The sequence below is a fragment of the Coregonus lavaretus genome, assembly GCF_964263955.1.
Source record: "Coregonus lavaretus genome assembly, chromosome: 31".
NCBI lineage: Eukaryota > Metazoa > Chordata > Actinopteri > Salmoniformes > Salmonidae > Coregonus > Coregonus lavaretus.
The window spans coordinates 9,631,953-9,643,046 of NC_140018.1; positions in this window are offsets into that span (position 1 = coordinate 9,631,953).

Sequence of the window (11,094 nt, forward strand, 5' to 3'; positions counted from 1 at the left end):
GGAGCTGGCAGGGTGAAAAATGCCCTAAAATGAGGCCTGTTTTTTTGCGATTACTTCAAAATTACGGCAAGCAGTTGAGACATATGGTAATATTATGAAACTGGGCTCCATGGCGGATGCAATGAACTAGTTTTTATCCGAAAAAAGTGTTGTTAAAAATGTCATGTGTCCAGCCTATCTAAAGGTTCACCCTTGTCGTTTCACTGGGCAGAGCCACCCACAAAAAACTCAAAGTCCAAATTCAAAAGAGGAACGTCTTTTAGGTCAAGCCTAGGGCTACAGTCAATGTCAATGGTCAATTCACAGTCATGTTCTTCCCCGGCATCTGCTGTAGGGAGGAGAGTAGAGGGGTTAAGTACAGTACATCTCTTCAGTGTAACGAGACATAGTCAAAAGGATGTTCTGATCATCAAGCAATCTGGCAGGTGTAAGATGGGCAGTTTTAGCCTGTGTAATAATGGCATGAACCGCATGGGGAACATGCACCATCAGCTCAGACATTGCTACAACTCCTTGGTACTGTGTATTTGAGTATTTCCTCAATTTCACAGGTGGTGGGGTTATACATGGCAATGATTGCTCTCACCTCTTCTTCAAACTTCACAGCATCTTTCGCAGGATCAGTCACGTCCTTTACAGTGGCTTTCACCTCATCCATGTCCCAGAGTCGATCCACAGTCATAGCAGCTCCCCCCTGAGGGTTTGGAGATGATATCGGGGGAAGAGCTTCTTGAGTGGGGGCCGCTCGTCTCCTTTGCTGTCTTTATCATCATCATAAGAGCTGGATTCTGAAGGGCTATTGGCTTTGTCCCTTCGTCTTTGTGTAAGGTCGTAGTCAGTGTTTTTGGCCTTATCTTGGGTTTTTCATATTTTCTTGGTTTCACCTCTTCTACTTCGGCGGGGCCCCCAACCCATAATAGGCTGGGGGTGGCTGCGGTGCGGGCAGGTTCCATGGTTGTGGAACTGGCCCGTACCTGGGGTTTACTGGTCCGGCAGCCAGGGGTTGGTTTTGGCCTGGCTGTTGGTCACCCCCACCAAGAGGTCCTCCCAGAGGAACCGGAGGGAGTGGTGGCAGTGGTGGTGGTGGCGGTGCTGTTGCCAACATTGGATGCAGTCGGTCGAACTCTTCTCTCGTCTTCTTTTTGTTTGTCTTTGGCTTTCTCTTGCACTTGCTTTACCATCAGTCATTTTATTGTTTTCTCCTTCAGAGAATCCACTTCTCCCTCCCACTTTCTAAAATCATCCCAAGTCTTCGTATTACTTTTCTCTTTCTTTTTCAGCTGCTTTCTTATTTCCTCCAATGTCAGAGCTCAGGGAGCTATCCTCAGGGAACCCACCATTAGTCCATGCTGTCCAATCTTCTGTCTGGCACAGTACCCCCTTACAAAACGTTTTTGCCATCACTTTACTGGGTCCCTTTGGTGCCCAATCTGGGTCTTCATATCTACTTTTACTAATCCCTTTCCCCAGTATTACTTTTAATTATACCTTATTCATTTACTTTACTCTAACAATTTTCACTCATACCTCAATCAATCAACTAATTTCCCCTTTTCAGTAAATCAGTCAATCATACTAAAATCATTCCACTCAATAACACTCTATTCTCTAAATCCTAAAATGGAGTTCCCAGAACTTCCATGTAGTTCCCAGAACTACGTAAGTATTTCTTGAATACCTACAGATAACGTTGCAGACGGGGTCTCTCTACCCCTGTCTAGTCCCCTCTTGGGACTCTGGATCCTTTTCTAAGCTTCTCCAAACAGTTATTATTGTTCAAAATTCATTTAAATTGAATTACTGAAATTCAGTTGTCAGTCGTTCCAGGTTTCGCAGATTATGTGTTTTCACCCAGGCAGCCCACAGTGAGTATCTGGTCTGGACGGGTCCTTGTCGTCTTTGGTCAGACGGGAATTTCCCTTGCATGCCTTCACATGGAATGTGCCACCGGTGTTCCCTCGCAGACTCTCACTGCCAAGCTCCACAGGTAGAATTAAACATCCTGTTTCTTGACGCCAAATTGTAGTAGAAATTACCACTAAGGGCTCCAAGTCAAAGTTAAATGAACAGATCTTTATTGATATCGGCCGGAGAGGTTACAACAAACGTAATACTCAAAGTACAAGTCTGTCTGAAGGGGTGCTCCCCTTCAGCACCCTTCATACTCATGCACAAACTGTTAGCGCAAAAATAAAGTGTGAAGCAGACCACGATGGGGATTTTTTTGTATGGTGGTCTATGAGAGTGTTGAATTTGGTCAACATAAAACGTAATTGCTAATATGCAAAGTGAGGCTTATTTGATGGAACAGAAGTTTCGTAATGTTTATGTTGTTAGAAATGTTCTGCTATCAGTGGACGAACATGACATCCGGCAACTTTGAGAAAAAATATTTTTTATCAGTATCGGAGTTGTGCCTGTTGTTCACATGCATAACTGCCCTCTCATTGGCTAGAAAATAACTCTTTCTGTGTTGGCAAACATTGCTGCACGAGGGTAATGCGCGCAAGTTGGTGGCAGAAGAAGGGATATTTCTTATAGAACGCCAGCAAAAAAAGGCTCTATTTACATGTTGCTTATGAGTGCGTTTCACACAACTTTTAGATTATACACTGAACAAAAATATAAATGCAACATGTAAATTGTTGATCTCATATTTCATGAGCTGATATAAAATATCCCAGAAATTTTACATACGCAGAAAAAGCTTAATTCTCTCAAATTGTGTGCACACATTTGTTTACATCCCTTAGTGAGCATGTCTCCTTTGCCAAGATAATCCATCCACCTGACAGGTGTGGCATATCAAGAAGCTGATTAAACAGCATGATCATTACACAGGTGCACCTTGTGCTGGGGACGATAAAAGGCCACTTTAAAATGTGCAGTTTTATCACACAACACAATGCCACAGATGTCTCAAGTTCTGAGGGAGCGTTCAATTGGAATGCTGACTGCAGGAATGTCCACCAGAGCTGTTGCCAGAGAATTGAATGTTAATTTGTCTACCATGAGCCAACGTCGTTTTAGAAAATTCGGCAGTAATGTCAATCGGTCTCACAACCGCAGAGCATGTGTATTGCGTCATGTGGGCGAGCGGTTTGCTAATGTCAATTTGAATGCACAGAGGTACCGTGACGAGATCCTGAGGCCCGTTGTCATACCATTCATCTGCCGCCCTCACCTCATGTTTCAGCATGATAATGCACAGCCCCATGTCGCAAGGATCTGTACACAATTCCTGGAAGCTGAAAATGTCCCTCTTCTATTAAGGCCTGCATACTCACCAGACATGGAGCATGTTTGGGATGCTCTGGATCAACGTATAAGACCGCGTGTTCCAGTTCCAGCCAATATCCAGCAACTTCGCACAGCCATTGAAGAAGAGTGGGACAACATTCCACAGGCCACAATCAACAGCTTGATCAACTCTATGCGAAGGAGATGTGTCATGCTGTATGAGGCAAATGGTGGTCACACCAGATACTGACTTGTTTTAAGGTATCTGTGACCAACAGATGCATATCTGTATTCCCATTCTCATGTGAAATCCATAAATTAGGGCCTAATGAATTTATTTCAATTGACTGATTTCCTTATATGAACTGTAACTCAGTAAAAACTTTGAAATTGTTGCATGTTGCGTTTATATTTTTGTTCAGTATAATTGGATTTTAAGGCTCGTATGAATGTCCTGCTTAATATAATGTTTGTGTCATCATTGCAAATCAACTGCATTATACTTAAAAAACACTTCAACCAGTAAAAGGGCTCTTTGGCTAGCTTTTGCGTCAATGAACATTAGCATTCTAGCTAACAACTGCTGCATCCAAAATAGTTATTTTGCAAAGATCACAACCAAATATAATCTTAGCGACTGTTCAAGCAAGAATCAAAACACAATTGTAAGCGTATGAGAACCCCCAAAAGTTATTTTGTTTAGAAGTAATACAAATGTACATCTAGGCTATGTTGAATGGGCGCAGATGGCTATGGCTTTCTTACTGCCGCCAAGAGTCGCGTGCATCTGTGCGTGACGTCAGTGTGTTGTGTCCTGGAAAGGGGTCTATGTTCCGCCTTTGCAGATTTATTCCCAATGTTAGAGCAGACAGTCCAATATCCTGTCAATATATTAGATAATCTTTGGTTTTATACGTTTGACATGTTCCCCACTATTTAGGGTCCCAGGTGAAACACTGATCAAGACTTGGTTCCTACCCTGGGTCCCTGTTACACATATTATCAGTAAATAGGCTACCGTAGAATCTAGATAGACTGTGTACACACTGAATTAATTGCTCTGACAGACTTAAGGAGGCTGAACTAAATGTCCAATCAAATTGAACATTTAGAGAAAAAAATATATTATACCGTTTACTTCTTCCTGGCAAAGGACTGTAGTAGGCCGACCATATGTTATTATGGTATATGAGGCCGACAGCCTTACTTCGAAATTACGTTACAACAAACAACCTTTATCACATTTACCTGCAGCTGAGTTTCTCCCCGGGCACGGTGGCGTTACCCTGTAATCCAAGTTACTGGGAGGCTAAGGTTGGCGGATCGAGTGAGCTGAGGAGCTCTGGGCTATAGCGCGCTATGTCAAACGGGTGTCCACACTAAGTTCGGTATCGATATGGTGCTCCTGGGGGAGCCCGGAACCACCAGGTCGGCTAAAGAGCGGTGCACTGGCCCAGGTCGGAAACAAAGCAGGTCAAAGACCCTGTTCTGTCCAGTAGTGGGATAGTGCCTGTGAGTAGACAATGCAGTGCAGCCTAGGCAAGACATCAAAACTATATTTATTCATTTTTTTATGTGTTAAAAATATCTACTTCATGGAACTTTTCTTCTGAAAATGTAGAATTATACTGACTCCTACTGACGAAGTGAGTGAATAACACATTCAAATCTAAATGCAGCAGACATCTATTTTTCTGGGATATGTATTTTACTATGTAACATTATAAAATGCAGTATGACAATAAAAATATTGTTTTCAAGACACAGGAATAATGACATGGAGAAAGATCTTAATCTGAGTCAGTCTTTTATTGATGTTCACATTTTCTACAAGTCAACCTTGATGAACCAAAGCATGAAATACATTGACTGGCTCAGCTTCATTAGTTTGTTACAAAAATATCAGTGTCTCCATCTTTTGAGTCTTCCTTTTCCAAGCTCATCTTTGTAAGAGCAAAACCCACAAGATAAGAGAAAGACACCTTCAAAACTCTGGTCAAACATTGAGGACACCACAACTAACTGAGATTGAAAAATATAGGTTTTATATATTTACATTTTCATTCCCCCTTTCAAATGATCTAACAGATGATCATCACACAACTTGGATCACATACTGTGCTCAGCTGTGCGTATTGCTTACCACAAAGCAGGTCCAAAGGATTTGCATATGTCAGTTTTTAACTTTAGCCTCGTGTCAAGGACTGGAGGTGTATGAGAACATTAAAATGATCACAATAAAATATTATGGTGACAAACACAATGTGATACAGTATATAAAAGAGATTAAAATGAACAATTAGAATGGCAAATCTGATTGGCATACTGAATGTCACTCAGCAATATATTATTTTCATTACCCCACAACCACAATCCCAATTCAGTAGACTGCAGAACAGCAGTATTACACGGGTTGTGGCTGTTTTATCCAAGCAGCAAACGACCCCGGACCAACCAAAATATATAGAAGAGAATCTGATTGTTACAGGTCTCTAGTACATGTTTATTCTCCTGGTAAAAGTCAGAGACCATTTTGTGGGGAAACATATTGTTACATTCAACAATTCAGTACATGTGGATATGTTAGTGACTGTCATTACGACATCACTGTCGCTGTTTTAGAGAATGTCATTATGATGTCAAAGCAGCCATTTAAGAGAATGTCATTATGATGTCAGTCTCCGTTTTAGAGAATTACATTATGAGATCATAGTGGCCATTATGATATTATAGCTCTTTTAAAGAACATCACTGTGGTGTCATCGTGGATTTTCCTGAATCCTTTGTTTCAGAAGGTTATTAGAATGATAGTTATTTACAGCAGCAATACACTATAGACAATTCAGTGTGTGTGTTCTTCCCCCCTTACAGTGAAGGAATAAGAGAGAACAGAGTCATTAATAATACATGAATATTGTGTCAAAGCTACCATAATGTAGGTCCACAGATGTATATTGCCTTCTATATGAATACCCTCATACAGGAACAGCATTCTAAATGTTCCCATCATACATATAGGAGAGAGATCTGCCAATCTATGCAAATACGACTCAGTTTCTCACAAACCAGTAAAAATATATATCAACGCCCCATTCCAAATCCTTTAAAATGACAGGAGTTTACAGTAACAGATATACTAAAGGCTAGATGAGGAGAACCAATGGGTTATCAGTACAAGAGACACAGATAGATTAGTTAACAGCAACCACAGTAACATTCCGGCTCAAATAATATTAATAAACACAAACAAAAATCCTCTCTCTAGAATTTGCAATATTCTGAAATTTTGCCAATAACATCTTTAAAAACAAAACACAATGAATATCATATTTATACACAAGTAAAACACCAAAGATAAAACTTCCCATTACTCAGTAAAACACAAGTCTTGTCCCAAAACAAAACACACAAGATCCATTACATTATTGGAACTCTAATAGTGATTTGTCACCTTCGGGCCTTTCATTCAGCTTTCAGATATCGCCCAGGTACAGTATAGGTTGCTTTCAGTTAGGACATAAGTGCTTTAGCTCAACTAGTACCCTACATGTGAATCTCCTGAGAGGCCAAAGTAGACTACTGAATAGTTACTGTGCAAAGACGACAGAGTTATACAAGGATAACCTACATAACCAGACCATTACAGTGCTAGTTAGTAGACATGCGGTCGTACCAGTTAGTAACAGCGACCTAACCATAACTTTAACTATTTTGGTTTATGTGAGAAATACTAGGGTCTGAGGGGGCATATTAAGCTTTGAGTTCAACCTCAGTCTCACTACATTCAATTTTCTTTGTCGCACCTTCCAAAGCTATCAGTGCTTCGACTTCTCAATTTCAGTAAAACTGTTCAAATGTAATAACGCAGGAAATAAAGGTTACTTTGAACATTATACAAAATAGTCAAGTGCAGTCTTAGCCTGCAAATCTATAGATATACACTACCAGTCAAAAGTTTGTACACACCTACTCATTCTAGGGTTTTTCTTTATTTTTGACTATTTTCTACATTGTAGAATAATAGTGAAAACATAAAAACTATGAAATAACACATATGGAATCATGTAGTAACCACAAAAGTGTTAAACAAATCCAAATATATGTTATATTTGAGATTCTTCAAATAGCCACCCTTTGCCTTGATGACATCATTGCACACTCTTGGCATTCTCTCAACTAGCTTCATGAGGTAGTCACCTGGAATGCATTTCAATTAACAGGTGTGCCTTGTTAAAAGTTAATTTGTGGAATTTCTTTCCTTCTTAATGGTAGGGCGGGTATACAGAAGATAGCCCTATGTGGTAAAAGACCAAGTTCATATTATGGCAAGAACAGCTCAAATAAGCAAAGAGAAATGACAGTCCATCAATACTTTAAGACATGAAGGTCAGTCAATCCAGAACATTTCAAGAACTTTGAAAGTTTCTTCAAGTGCAGTCGCAAAAACCATCAAGGACTAATATATATAAGAAATTATCAACCCTGCAAGCAATTCAAGACAATATTATTATGGTGGGGGATTATAATACTGTTTTAAATAGCTCAATGGACCGTAAACAAAATCACACTACAAACAATCACCCTCATGCTCTTAAGGAAATTGTGAATGTCATGGATACATTAGAACTAGTAGATATATGGAGGCTTAAATATCCTGATCTAGTGAGATACACATGGCGGAGACTCAATCAAGCTAGTCATATTGACTTCTTTCGTATGTCATTCTCGTTGGCACCAAAAGTTTAAAAAGTGTTGATTTTTACATTTACATTTTAGTCATTTAGCAGACGCTCTTATCCAGAGCGACTTACAGTTAGTGAATACATATTTTTTTTATACTGGCCCCCCGTGGGAATTGAACCCACAACCCTGGCGTTGCAAACGCCATGCTCTATCAACTGAGCTACATCCCTGCCGGCCATTCCCTCCCCTACCCTGGACGACGCTGGGCCAATTGTGCGCCGCCCATGAGTCTCCCGGTCACGGCCGGCTGCGACAGAATGTGGTCGGACCATCATATAATTGGCATATACATTACTCTTACTGAATTTCCACGTGGGCGAGGATATTGGAAATTTAATCAAAGCCTATTGGATGATAAATTATTTTTAACTAGGACAAAGGACTTTATAACTGTTTTTTTCCCCGAAATAACATAAGTACAGCAAATCCCCTTATTGTATGGGACGCCTTTCAATGTGCCTTTAGAGGCCATGCAATTCAGAACTCATCTCGAAAACAAAAGCAATTTATTTCAAAATAGTTTATACTAACAAAGGAAATAGAAGGTCTAACAGAACAGATAGACATAGAGGCTCAGAATAAATTAGAGGAAAAACAAAAAGAAATGGAGAAACTTATTCAAGAAAGATCAAGTGTAATATATTATAAAAAGAAAGCAAACTGGATGGAATATGGGGGAAAATGCACAAAATTATTTTTTAATCTTCAGCATAGGAATGCTACCAAAAATAATTTACTCAAACTGGTTACAATTGACGGAGTCAACCATGATTCACCAAATTATATTTTGAAGGAGGAAACAAAGTACTTCAAGTATATTTTTTCGTTTCAGTCGCCTCCATCTCCTCTAACTGAAGCTAATTGTAGAGATTTTTTTCTATTGATAATGTAAAATTAACAGCCATACAGAAAGACTAATGTATATATATATATATATATATATATATATATATATATATATATATATATATATATATATATATATATATATAGTAACCCTAGGTGTGAAATAGTAAATAATGGCTATTTCTCCGAAAGTTTTAAACTGTCAAGAGGAGTGAAACAAGGTTGTCCACTATCGGCTTATCTATTTATGTCACGCCCTGGCTCTGGGGACTCTGTTATGTTGAGCCAGGGTGTGTAGAGTCTATGTTTTGTGTTTCTATGTTCAGGATCTAGTTCATTGTGTTTCTATGTTGGCCGGGGTGGTTCTCAATCAGAGGCAACGAGAATCAGCTGTTGCTTGTTGTCTCTGATTGGGAACCATACTTAGGCAGCCGTTTGGGCATTTGTGTTTGTGGGATCTTGTTCCGTGTATGGTTTGTGTATGTACCCAAGGACTTCACGTATCGTTTTGTTGTTTTTGTTTGTGTGGTGAATCTAAATAAAAGTATGTTCGCTTATCACGCTGCGCATTGGTACACTCCTTTCGACGAACGTGACAGAAGATCCCACCAAAACTGGACCAAGCAGCGTGTGTCGGAGCAAACGCCGGGTAGGGAGCTGGAGAAGTTGGCGATGGCCCAGGTGGGCCAATGGTGGTCCTGGGAGGACATGTTCGAGTGCAGAGGACCATGGGCAAGGGTTAAAGCCCTGGCGAGAGAGGAGGTACGGCGCCAACAGTGTCGTCGTCGGACAGACGAGAGGCACCCCCAATACATTTTTAGGGGGGGGGGGGGCAAATGGCATGGGCGACGGGGCTGCTGGAGGCAGAAAAAGGGCGAGTTAGTGGACGAGGAGAGAAGGCCACCGGGTTACGGGAGCCATTGGTGAGTAGAGGGAGGGAAAGTGTAGAGGCACGGCGAGAGGTACTGAGGTGTGTTGCCAGTGCGGTCCGGCCTGTTCCTGTCCCTCGCACCAAGCCTGTGATGCGCGTCGCCAGTCCGGTCCGGCCTGTTCCTGCCCCTCGCACCATGCCTATGGTGCGCGTCGCCAGCCCGACCCGGCCTGTTCCTGCCCCTCGCACCAAGCCTATGGTGCGCGTCGCCAGCCCGACCCGGCCTGTTCCTGCCCCTCGCACCAAGCCTATGGTGCGCGTCACCAGCCCGGCCCGGCCTGTTCCTGCCCCTCGCACCAAGCCAATGGTGCGCGTTGCCAGCCCGACCCGGCCTGTTCCTGCTCCCCGCACCAAGCCTATGGTGCGCGTCGCCAGCCCGGTCCGGCCCGTTCCTGCTCCCCGCACCAAGCCAGGGGTGCGCGTCGTCAGCCCGGTCCGGCCCATTCCTGCTTCCCGCACCAAGCCTGGGGTGCGTGTCATCAGTCCGGCACAGCCCGTGCCCAGTTCACCGGTGCCTGATCAGGTACCGGTCAGCTGCTCCACACCGGAGCCTAAGCAATCCGCTCCACCGATGTCCAGTCCAGCTCCAGCCAGCGGGGCCAGACCAGACCAGGGGCACTACGGGGGGGTTATTAGAAGGTGGTGGTCACGCCCGGAGCCGGAGCCGGATCCGCCTCCGAGGAGGAATGCCCACCCGGCCCTCCCCTGTTCGGTTTATGTTTGGCGCGGTCGCAGTCCGCGCCTTTGGGGGGGGGGGGGGGGGTTCTGTCACGCCCTGGCTCTGGGGACTCTGTTATGTTGAGCCAGGGTGTGTAGAGTCTATGTTTTGTGTTTATGTTCAGGATCTAGTTCATTGTGTTTCTATGTTGGCCGGGGTGGTTCTCAATCAGAAGCAACGAGAATCAGCTGTTGCTTGTTGTCTCTGATTGGGAACCATACTTAGGCAGCCGTTTGGGCATTTGTGTTTGTGGGATCTTGTTCCGTGTATGGTTTGTGTATGTACCCAAGGACTTCACGTATCGTTTTGTTGTTTTTGTTCGTGTGGTGAATCTAAATAAAAGTATGTTCGCTTATCACGCTGCGCATTGGTCCACTCCTTTCGACGAACGTGACAATTTATTATGGCCATCGAGATGTTAGCTATTAAAATCAGATCCAACAATAATATCAAGGGATTAGAAATCCAGGGCTTAAAAACAAAGGTGTCATTGTACGCTGATGATTCATGTTTTCTTTTAAATCCACAACTACAATCCCTCCACAGCCTCAGAGGATCTAGATACATTTTCTAATCTCTCTGGATTACAACCAAATTTTGACAAATGTACTATATT